The 10427-nt window shown below is 42.6% G+C and overlaps 1 long non-coding RNA gene across 1 annotated transcript; it reads left to right on the top strand.

Annotated features, from left to right (window-relative positions):
• Positions 1-317: 317 nt before the first annotated feature.
• LOC118353010 (uncharacterized) lies at positions 318-7502 on the top strand. Its single transcript, XR_004811097.2, has 2 exons — positions 318-5678; positions 6208-7502. It is a non-coding gene; the product is annotated as an uncharacterized LOC118353010 (long non-coding RNA).
• The last annotated feature ends 2925 nt before the right edge of the window (positions 7503-10427 follow it).

The following is a 10427-nucleotide window of genomic DNA, read 5'->3' as shown; positions in this document are numbered from 1 at the left end:
AAATTCCGTTGGTCTTAGTCTATAGATCTAGAGTCTATCTCATGTATACTATACCTATATTTATAGTCTATTGATCTACTGGGACCTACAAGTACCAGGGACTCCTGCCCTCCAACTTAACTATAGGAGATTTATTCCCTATTCCTAGATTATTCAAACTAATCTTAATTAGCATCTTTTTTTTTTTTTAATTTATTTTTTATTGGTGTTCAATTTACTAACATACAGAATAACCCCCAGTGCCGTCACCCATTCACTCCCACCCCCCGCCCTCCTCCCCTTCCACCACCCCTAGTTCGTTTCCCAGAGTTAGCAGTCTTTACGTTCTGTCTCCCTTTCTGATATTTCCCACACATTTCTTCTCCCTTCCCTTATATTCCCTTTCACTATTATTTATATTCCCCAAATGAATGAGAACATATAATGTTTGTCCTTCTCCGACTGACTTACTTCACTCAGCTTAATTAGCATCTTTAACACGACAGGTCACCTATAAGGTCCAGCCCATTTTTCTCATCTCTGTCTCTCCTATGTTCTTTTGGGGCAAATGAAAAGGAAGAAATGAGCTGGTCATTAGCTACTTCTTTATGCTAAGCTCCTGTCTTACTCTCGGAAATAGGAAAGAAGTGGTTTTCCACTTTATTCTTAGGTTGAAGGGAGCATATCACATTGGTGTTTCCCTAATAGCTACTGGTGGGCTGAGTGGCAGGGAGTCCTTGAGTCCTCTGAAGCAGGACCCCACATTCCAACTGTAGATAGGAAATGTGCATTTTCTTGGAAAAACAGTCCAGAACTTTCATGAGGATTTTACAGGCATCTGTAACCTCCTTTGCCCTCCAAAAGTTAAGTTTCTGGGAAGTGCAGCTTGTGACACATGTGTAAACCATTGTCATCAGTTGCTAGCATCTGATAGAGCTCATTTGCAAGCTTTATAAACTTGCACACTCTTCCAGAAATTATTTCCGAAGGTAACTTGAACCTCTTCCTAGAGATTATTTTGAATACTGTTTAGGGAATTTTTAAACAGAATTATGTAGCTTAATAGTACCACAAAGGCCAGCTGATTCTCTAAACAAAAAATTTATTTTATTTTATTATTTTTTAAAAAGATTTTATTTATTTACTTGACAGAGAGAGAGAACGCACAAGGAGGAGGAGGAGGGCAGACTCCTTGGTAAGCAAGGAGACCAACGTGGGGCTCAATCCTAGGACCCCAAGATCATGACCCAAGCCAAAGTCAGATACTTACCCAGCTGAGCCACTCAGGCACCCTTCTAAATAAAAATTTTAAATAGAACATTTCCTTTTTAAGTTTTGTTAGAAAAATAATATGTGAGGGCACGTGGGTGGCTCAGTTGGTTAAGCATCCAACTCTTGGTTTCCGCTCAGGTTATGATTTTGGGGTTCTGGGATTGAGTCCCATGAGCTCCAAGTCAGGCTCTGAGCTCAGCAGGGAGCTGTTTCCCTCACTTTCTCCCTCTGCCCTTCCCCTTCCCACCATGCACTCTCTCTCTAATATAAATAAATACATCTTTTAAAAAGTAACGTGTTAATTGTAGATAAATGAGAAAATACAGAAAAACATAAAGGGGAAAATTTCGCTTGTTACTTAGTACCACCCATAAGCAACCTATGAAGAAATTTTGTTGTATGGCTTTCAGATAGATTTCCAAATTTATGTATCCCAAGATATGCTGGGATTGTATCAGAAAGCACAGACAAATATATCGTGAACTTTTCACTTTTTGAATCTTTTACTATAGCAGTCAAATAGTTATTATGGGATGTATGTAATATACCAGACACCTTCAAGATTAGACTTACAAACAACTATTGTCTATTAAGCACTATATTTTAGTTATTATGCTAAACATAGGACCTATATTATTTTGATTATTTCTGAATACAATTTGTGATTTGGTACTATTTGCCCACTTAATGGATCTGAAAGATCCATTAGGCTCAGAGATATCCAATGTCACAGAGTGTTAACAAAGGAGTGGAAATCAGAATTGGGGCTTTGCATAAAGTCCTGCAAATGGAATGCTTGGGTCAAGAATATGAATATTTTTAAGCCTTTGGAAACATATTTCCAAATTGCTCTCCAGATGTGAATTTACACCAGCAGTAAAACAAGTGCCTTTATTTTTAACAGCTTTCAGGAAGGGAGGTTCTACAACATCTCATAGTTTGTTTTAGATTTTGATAATACTTTGCAGGCAGCAGACTCTGCTTTGTAGATCATTTGAGCTCCACCTGGCTGCTGGCCTCATCAATTCCTTTCAAAAGTATAAAAAACAGTGAAAGGGAATAAAGGGGAAAGGAGAGAAAATGAGTGGGAAGTATCAGTGAGGATGACAGAACATGAGAGACTCCTAACTCTGGGAAATGAACAAGGGGTAGTAGAAGGGGAGGTAGGCGGGGGGTTGTGGTGACTGGGTGATGGGCACTGAGGGGGGGCACTTGACAGGATGAGCTCTGGGTGTTATGCTATTTGTTGGCAAATCGAACTCCAATAAAAAAATATACCCCCCCCCAAAAAAAAAAGAATCAGAGGCAGGGTCAGCCTGGGTACTCCTGAGGGTAAACCAGGGCGGGTGTCCAGCAGAGATTGCCCATGATGTCAGCTAATGCATGCTTAGTGTTGTAGTCACAGCTTTCATGGTACTCCTAGGCCGGAAGAAATTCACAATACTTCTGTTTATTAACTAGCTAGGTCCAAAGTACTTATAAGTATGTGCACCCTAACAATTTAGGAACCATTTGAAAAAAAGAGTACACATAAATGGAAAGAAACCATATTTAATTTCATTCTTAACTACAGTCATGTATAGAGAAATAAATGCCCCTGTTTGCACAGCTTCTTCAACCTCAACATCGGATTGGACACTGCCACCCTTTGTTCCACCTTGATTTTGATGCAGTACTTGGTTTTGATCACATCAACTGTCAAAACCAACTTTGCAAAAATATGATGTTATTAAAGGGGGAAAAAAAAAACAAAAAACAAAACAAACCCCCCAAAAGTGGAGAACAAGTCAGTATCCTTAATACTTGCTCTTTGAACACTGTAAAAGAGTATTTTAAGACATTACATTCATTTATTGATATATTTACGTCAGACATTTTTCTTAAAAATTTGTGGGATAGTTATAATAGCTTTCAACCCTTTTTGTCCTTCCATTCTTTATCTTTCCTAGGTAGGGTATAGTTTCCATGTCCTTTCATTATTTTCCTCTTTCCTGACTCTTGTTAGCTCAGTTTTTTAAAAAAACAAAGATCTAAGTTAGGTCTAATGCTGTAGGAATTATGAGACCAAAACAGATGGCAATAGAAACAAGATTCTCTGGCCTTTGAAAGCAATCAATTTTTCATAGTTGCATTTCTTTGTGCAGAGCTATACCTGTTGAGTCCTTTTCCTTGGTGCAAAGATGGTGCTATTTTTTTTTTAAACATAATTCCCCATGAACTTTATCTTTTTCTTTTTCCCTTTGAAGCATTCATCTAACTCATCCAAGTGACTGAATTCTGCATCTCTCTTCCAAGATGTTAGCTCCCCTGCCTCGCTTGACAGCATACACCAAACTACATGGGTGTATCCTTCAATCCTTCTTCCAGGTCAATGACAAAGAAATGAAACCATGCTATTTGTGGGGCTGGCCCCTGGCAGGCACCACTGACCATGTTCTCTGGGGAGTGATAACTCAACTTTGGATACAGAGGTATATGGTTTCTAGCCAACTGCAGCCCCATGGAACCTGCCATCAGCAAATCAGATGCTTATTTTCAGGAGCATGAGAACCAGAGCTGGAACAGTAGTTCTGTCCTGGAAGAAAAAGACCTCTCACTGAAGAAATAGTGAGTATCTTAGTCCTTTTAGACAGCCTAGATCCTTACTGTGCCTCAGCCTTGTCCACCAATTAAAGAAGTTAGATGGCTTTACACTAAAGCTCTACATGGTACTAAAACTCCCCAATTCCCATCGAAAACTGACCTATTCTGCCAAAGAAGGCAGATGATGGTCAACAGGCACATGGAAATTTGCTCAACATCAGTAATCATCAGGAAATGCCGATCAAAGCCCCAATGAGATATCACGTGGTAATAGCATTCCAGCCCATCTGAAGGGTTAACCTGTTCAAGGTAACACACTCCTTGGTTGCTGACAATGCCTTGATCTGTAACAGAACTAATTTACTTTCTTTGAGATTTGGGGAATGAAGGACCAGAATGTCCCCAGGCCACAGAGGTCAGCAAGTCTATTGGAAGCCGTCACAGCTTTCTGATCACCAGCAATCTGTTAGCAAAAATGTTTTTCTTTTTTAAGGTCACAACAAATGACTCTATTGACCTCCCTTTGTGCATCTCTAGACCTTGCCCTCCTTTGCAGGAAAAACAGAGGACTCTTGCATAATCTCCCGTACCAAGGAACTAGACCTCCTTGCACAACTCCCCACTCCCCTGAGCACCAAGGAACTAGGACTTCTTGTACAACCTCCAAGCACCAAGATAACTCTGTAGTTGGCATCATCAGTCTACATGTTCGTCAAGAAATGTCACAGACCACTGCACTCCCTTAACCCATTAAGCCCCTTTAAGAATTCCTGGGCCAGGCAGAAACCTTGGAGTTGGCTTTTGGACAGGAGTCCGCTTTCTCTCCAGATGCCCAGCCTCCCAAATAAAGCTCATATTCCTTTCCAGTAGAAACTCATCTCCTGAGTATTGGCCTTCCGAGCGACTGGCAACCAAACTTGGGTTCAGTAACAGTCTCACTCCTGCCAGGATGGCTATTATTTGAAAAACAAAAGTTAAATGTTGACCAGGGCATGGAAAAATTGGAACTCTTGCACACTGCTGGTGGGAATGTAAGTTGGTACAGCCATTATGGCAATAGTATGGAGGTTCTTCAAAAATTAAAAACAGAACCCCTGTCTGATCTAGTAATCCTGCTTGGGGGCTGCTTATCCAAAGGAATTGATCAGGATCTCGAAGAGACACCTACCCTCCCAATGTTCACTGCAGTGGTATTCCCAGTAGCCAAGATATGGAAACGACCCAAATGTCCATTGACAGATGCATGGGTAAAGAGGTGGGAGATATTCAGTCTGAGAAAAGATGGGGATCTTGCTATTGGTGACAACCTGGATAGACCTGGAGGACATGATGCTAAGTGAAATAAGCCAGACATAGAAAGACAAGAACTGTAGGATCTTACTTCCATGTGGAATCAGAAAAGACCAAACTTAAAGAAGCAGAGAGTAGAGTGGTGGTGACCCAGACTGGGGTGAGGGCTAAGTGGGAGATGTTGTCAAGGGATACAGAGTTTCAGATCTGCAGCAGGACCACCTCCTGGAAATGTAAGGTGCAGTGTGGTGACTGTACGTTACGTAGCACTCTGTGTACTTGAAGATTGCTGAGACGGTGGACCCTAAGTGTTCTCCCAGTGCATGCACACACATGGGCACACCCACACATGGACACACATGGTAACTATGTGCGGTGTTGGATGTGTTAATTAGGTTGGTTGTAGTGTTTACTTCACTGTGTATACATAAGTTAAATAAAATTGTATATGTTAAATTTATTCAAAAGAACAAAGAAAAAGGAAATGGACCTAGGCTACAAACATCACTGTCTCCTCAGAGGCCTGTGTCTTCCGTCTTCGCCCTCTTGCCCAGGTGTGTATCCTCCCTGGCTTCTCACACATCCCTCAGGTGCAGACATGCTCCCACCTCTGTGGAAAGGGAACCCAAACTGTCTCCCTGGCACGATCTCTAGCTACCACTCTCCCTCTCTCTCCTTACTTGGCCTGGTCCAGTGTGCTCCCTGCTGCTGTCCGAATGCTCATGTCCATCCTCACCCCCTCATTCATGGGTTGAAACCTAAGCTCCCTTTTGAGGGTGTTAAGAGGGGGGGCCCGTGGGAGGTACTTAGGCAGAGCCTCAGGAGTGGGATTAGCATTCTGATAAAAGAGGCCCCAGAGTCCCCTCCTGCTTCTGCCCTGTGGGGTCACGGAGAGAAGTGGGCCACCTACAGTCTGGAAGTGGGCTTTCTGCAGACACTGGACCTGCCCCAGGCTTGATCTTGGACTTGCAGCCTCCAGAGCTGGGAGGGGGGAAATTTCTGTTGTTGATATTTTGTTGGTATTTTGTTACAGCCGCCCGAATGGACCAAGACACTCACTGCTTCTTCTTCATTACCTTTTAGACATTGGAAAAGCCAGAACCATTTTTCTTCCATCTGAATCAAGAGCATGGAAGTATTCCAGCTGAGCTAACCTGTGACTTTCCACTTGCAAAATCCAATGAATAGTTTCCATTCCTTGTCTTGCAGGACAGACTTCCTTTGTACCCTGGTGATCTTCCCAAGCCTCCTGGGCCATTTGCTCCTGTCTCTGTCACCCCCTCTTCTGCTCCTTCTTCAAACGTTGGTGTGTCACTGGCTTTTGTCTGCCACTTATCTCTAGTCTCCTGCTGCTTTTCCTCCCTAGATGATCTATTTACCATCATCACTTTAACAGGTACCTAAATAAATGTTAATGGTATTTTCTGACTATGTCCCTGATCACCCTCCAAGCATTGGATGCATTTCAAACAGTCTCAAAGCATCTTTCCCCACAGGAAACTGAAGTACAAAGTATCTAATGCTGCATCACCTTGTCTTCAAAATGGTTTCTCCTCCTGCTGTAATCCAGCTTCATTTGATGACCCTGTCCTATGCCTTGCCAAGGCTGGAAACCCAGGGATCATGCCAGATTCTTTTCTGTCCCCCACACCCCATAACTAGTCAGTTTCTAAACATTTCTACATAGCCCCCCAAATCTCATGCAATTCCACTCCTGCTCTTCATTCCTGTGTGGCCAGGTGCTTGCCCCCATGCCTGGAGCCCTTTCTTACCCTTCCTGCCAGTCTTCTGCCTCCAGCCAGCCTCCACTGGGGGCTGTTCTCCACCCTGTCACTGGGGGCTGTTCTCCACCCTGTCACTACAGAGGTCTGAAACACATGATCAGGTTCTACTTGTTCTTAAAAATCTTTCCATGGTTTCCCATCCTCTTCCACAGTTGATTTAAAAATATTTGGGAGTCACATATGTCTTTGAAATGTTTATTTAAAATATACACAGTCATTTGAAGCCAATCAGAAGGTTTCTGGTACTCTTTCTGGACCACTGGCTAGAGGTTCTTTCTGTCTCTTTTAATAAAGAGCCACAGTGATGAGATCAGCTTCCTTTGGAGTTGTCAGCAGTGGGGCCAGGTAAAAGGAGATTTTGCATTTTCATGTCTTCCGATCTTTCTTTAGTTGGGCTGCACTTGCTTTGCTGTATTATTCATGATAAGTCACTGAGGTAGAAACTTGGGTGAATTTATGAATGCTGGGAGAGGAGCCCTCAAAAGGGTGATGCCAAGCTTTCATTTGCAAGCAACTTACTATCCTAGACGATTTTGTTTCAACATTATTCTTAGCAATGAACAAGAAAGGTTAATAAAGAACATGTAATCATAATTATTCTCCTGCTAACTCGCCTCTTTATTCAAATCACTATAAAAGTTGGTGCCACATGCCATCTTGACACATGCTTCAGTCCAGAGGTGGCACTGTGGGACCATCCAGTCATAGCATGGTTGGCAATAGACGCTGTCAAAGACAGTAGACACATTTAGAAATACACCGGATTCTTTTATGATAGAATGAGAATAAAAGGCAGTAAGAAAAAAATCCAAGGGTGAAAGAGTCACAGAATAAATAAAAAAAACATTACTAGGAAGACAGAAGATAATGGGATATTTTGATTAAAACTACTAAACCAAGTGTAGAATTTTCAGAATCTGTCTCTGGGCAAATTAGCCATGACATTAGGTAATAGATTCCTGAGTGTTTGGGAAATAGAAATCTGTTAAGACTGCAAGATAGCAGAGGTATTTTAATTCCTGCTTTATACTGGTAGAAGAGTGACCTTGAACTTTTCACCAAACATCCTCAGGCCTTTGTGTCATCATCTGTAAAATGGGTGAGTTGTATTGAGTGATCTCAAATATTCTAACTTGGAAATTCTGTGATTCCTGACTCTCTAGTTAGAGTTGTATAGCCCCAGGCAGGCAGTCTGAAAATAAATGATTAAATGAGATTAAAACAAGACAAGCTAACAAAATTAGAAGAATCTCAGATGACTACAGATGGGGTTGACCTTTAGCTAATCAAAAATTTGCTTTATTTTTATTTTATTTGATCTCCATCCTTTTTTTTTTTAGAGCCTTGCCACCCTGAGCATCCCTACCAGACTCTCATGCTGCTCCTGACTCTGACTCCTAGGACCCTATGAGCCATCTAATAGGGGGCCAGAAATCTCCTTGGGGGCAATGGAATGTCTGGAGCTGTGTCCTTTAAGGCATTTCTTCTAGATGGTGTGTGGCCCTGCTGCAGCAACCCACAAAAGCAGTGGCCAAATGAATGCTGAGGTCTATACAGCATTTAGAGTGGAGGTCATTTTTTCATTCACTCACCACTTTATCCCATAAGCTGGTCTGGAGCCCTGGGGCGTATCTAAGATGCCTCATGAGGATTCTAGGGCTCAAAGGCCAGTGACACAAACTGGAAACATAGTTTCTCCCATACAGAGGATTGCAGGTGAAGTCGGATCTTGTGCCCCGTAATTCCCTGAGTCCCTCTCTAGGATGAGACACCTGGCACACTGCCCTGCCCCTGTGATCCACGGGCGTGTTCTACTACTGGACTGTGAGGGTCTCATTACAGCACTGTGGGTGGGGGGTGTGAGCTCTGCAATCAGCATTCCTGAATCAAATCTAGCCTCCCAATGCTTGGTAGCAGTGTGACATTGGTCATGTTACTAAAGTGCTCTCTGCCTTCATTTGCTCTTCTCTGAAATAGAAACATTAATATCTCCTTTCTGGGATAATTGTAAGGAGTAGGTAAATTAAGATAAGTCAAGCAGGAGCAGGAATTTGCTCCATCTTATTCTAGGTATCCCCAAGTACCTAGCAGAGCGACTGGTACATAGTAGTAGGTGCTCAGCACGAGTCTGTTGGCAAGATGAGGGAGTGAGGAGATGGAGCGCAGTTGGAGAGAAGTTAACACGCCCGCAGAAGGAGACGATGGCCTGTGAGAGAGAGGATCAGACCTGGTGCAGTTCTTGTTCAGGAGTGCCTCTGGCAGCCTGATCTCAAAGCCAGGCCTGGGCAGTAAACCAACAGGGTTTCTGGTGATTAAAACAGGGAAGGGAAGGGAAGGACTGAGTTTGTAAATACAACCGCAAACACACAGTTGGTAACTAAGCAATTTGGCAAAGATCCCTACCCGAGAGGGAGAATTTTCCTTTTGAAAACAAGAATAATAGCAATGATTTCATACAGGGCTTTAGGGTGTGTGTCTTAGAGTGGCCATCTTCACACTCATGTCTACAGGGCCCTGAGGGTCAGGTGAGGTGTCAGTGCAGGGTCCCCAGTCCTCACTGGGTGCAGTGTGATGGGGTATTTTCACTCATCCTTCTGTGGCAATTGCTGTGTTTGTCCATGGGTTCCTGCCAACACGTTAGTCCTTGTACTTTCTGTAATGCTCACACTACAAGCTGATGTTTTCCTCAACTAAAGTTATAACTCAGTCATTTAAAACAATGTTTTTATTTTTTAAAGATTTTATTGTTTTATTTATTTGAGAAAGAGAGAGTGTGTGTAAAAGAGAAGGGAGGAGAAGAGAGGGAGGGATAGAGAGGGAGAAAGAATCTCAGGTAGACTCTGTGCTGAGCACAGAGCCTGACACAGGAGCTTGATCCCACGAACCGGAGACCATGACCTGAGTCAAAATTGAGAATCAGAAGCCCAAAAGACTGAGCCACCCAGGTATGCCTATAACTCAATCATTTAAACAAGTTTATGTGCTTGTTCCTTTGCTCTTTTCCTGCATTGGAGGTTATTTGGATAAGAGGAAACGTGGAATGAGGCAGAGAAACCATACTGGTGGTTGCACTGCCTCTCTTCTGGACCAGCAGCCTGCATTTCTTGACCTCCCAGGCCAATGGCAGGTGCCTCATATCGCCTATCCATTCCTGTAGACTAGGCGATAGGAAGCTGCTTTTCTTCCGCCTCTGGTCTTTAAAAGGTGCATGAGCAGGCATCATGGGGAAATAACAACTATGCATCATGTCATCTTGTTCCCTTCCTCCCAAGGGAAATCACTTGTGTTTTTCTACTTCTTCAAATAACCATTGTCCTCTTCTCTTGTCATCACTGATCATAAATCGACTTCACAGAATTTGAATCACCCACCCTGGACTGGTTAGGATACCCAAATTCAAAAACAATCATATTCTTTTTTCTTTTTTTTTTTTAGGATGAAGAAAATATCCTATTAGTTTGTCAATGGCTAGTTTATATTTCTTTCTGGAAAGTTGCATTTGAGATCATACTGGGCAGG

This window comes from Canis lupus, chromosome 1, assembly GCF_003254725.2.
Source record: "Canis lupus dingo isolate Sandy chromosome 1, ASM325472v2, whole genome shotgun sequence".
Classification (NCBI taxonomy): Eukaryota; Metazoa; Chordata; class Mammalia; order Carnivora; family Canidae; genus Canis; species Canis lupus.
The sequence above is the reverse complement of the archived record's forward strand: the minus strand, read 5'-3'. Positions and strand labels throughout refer to the sequence as shown.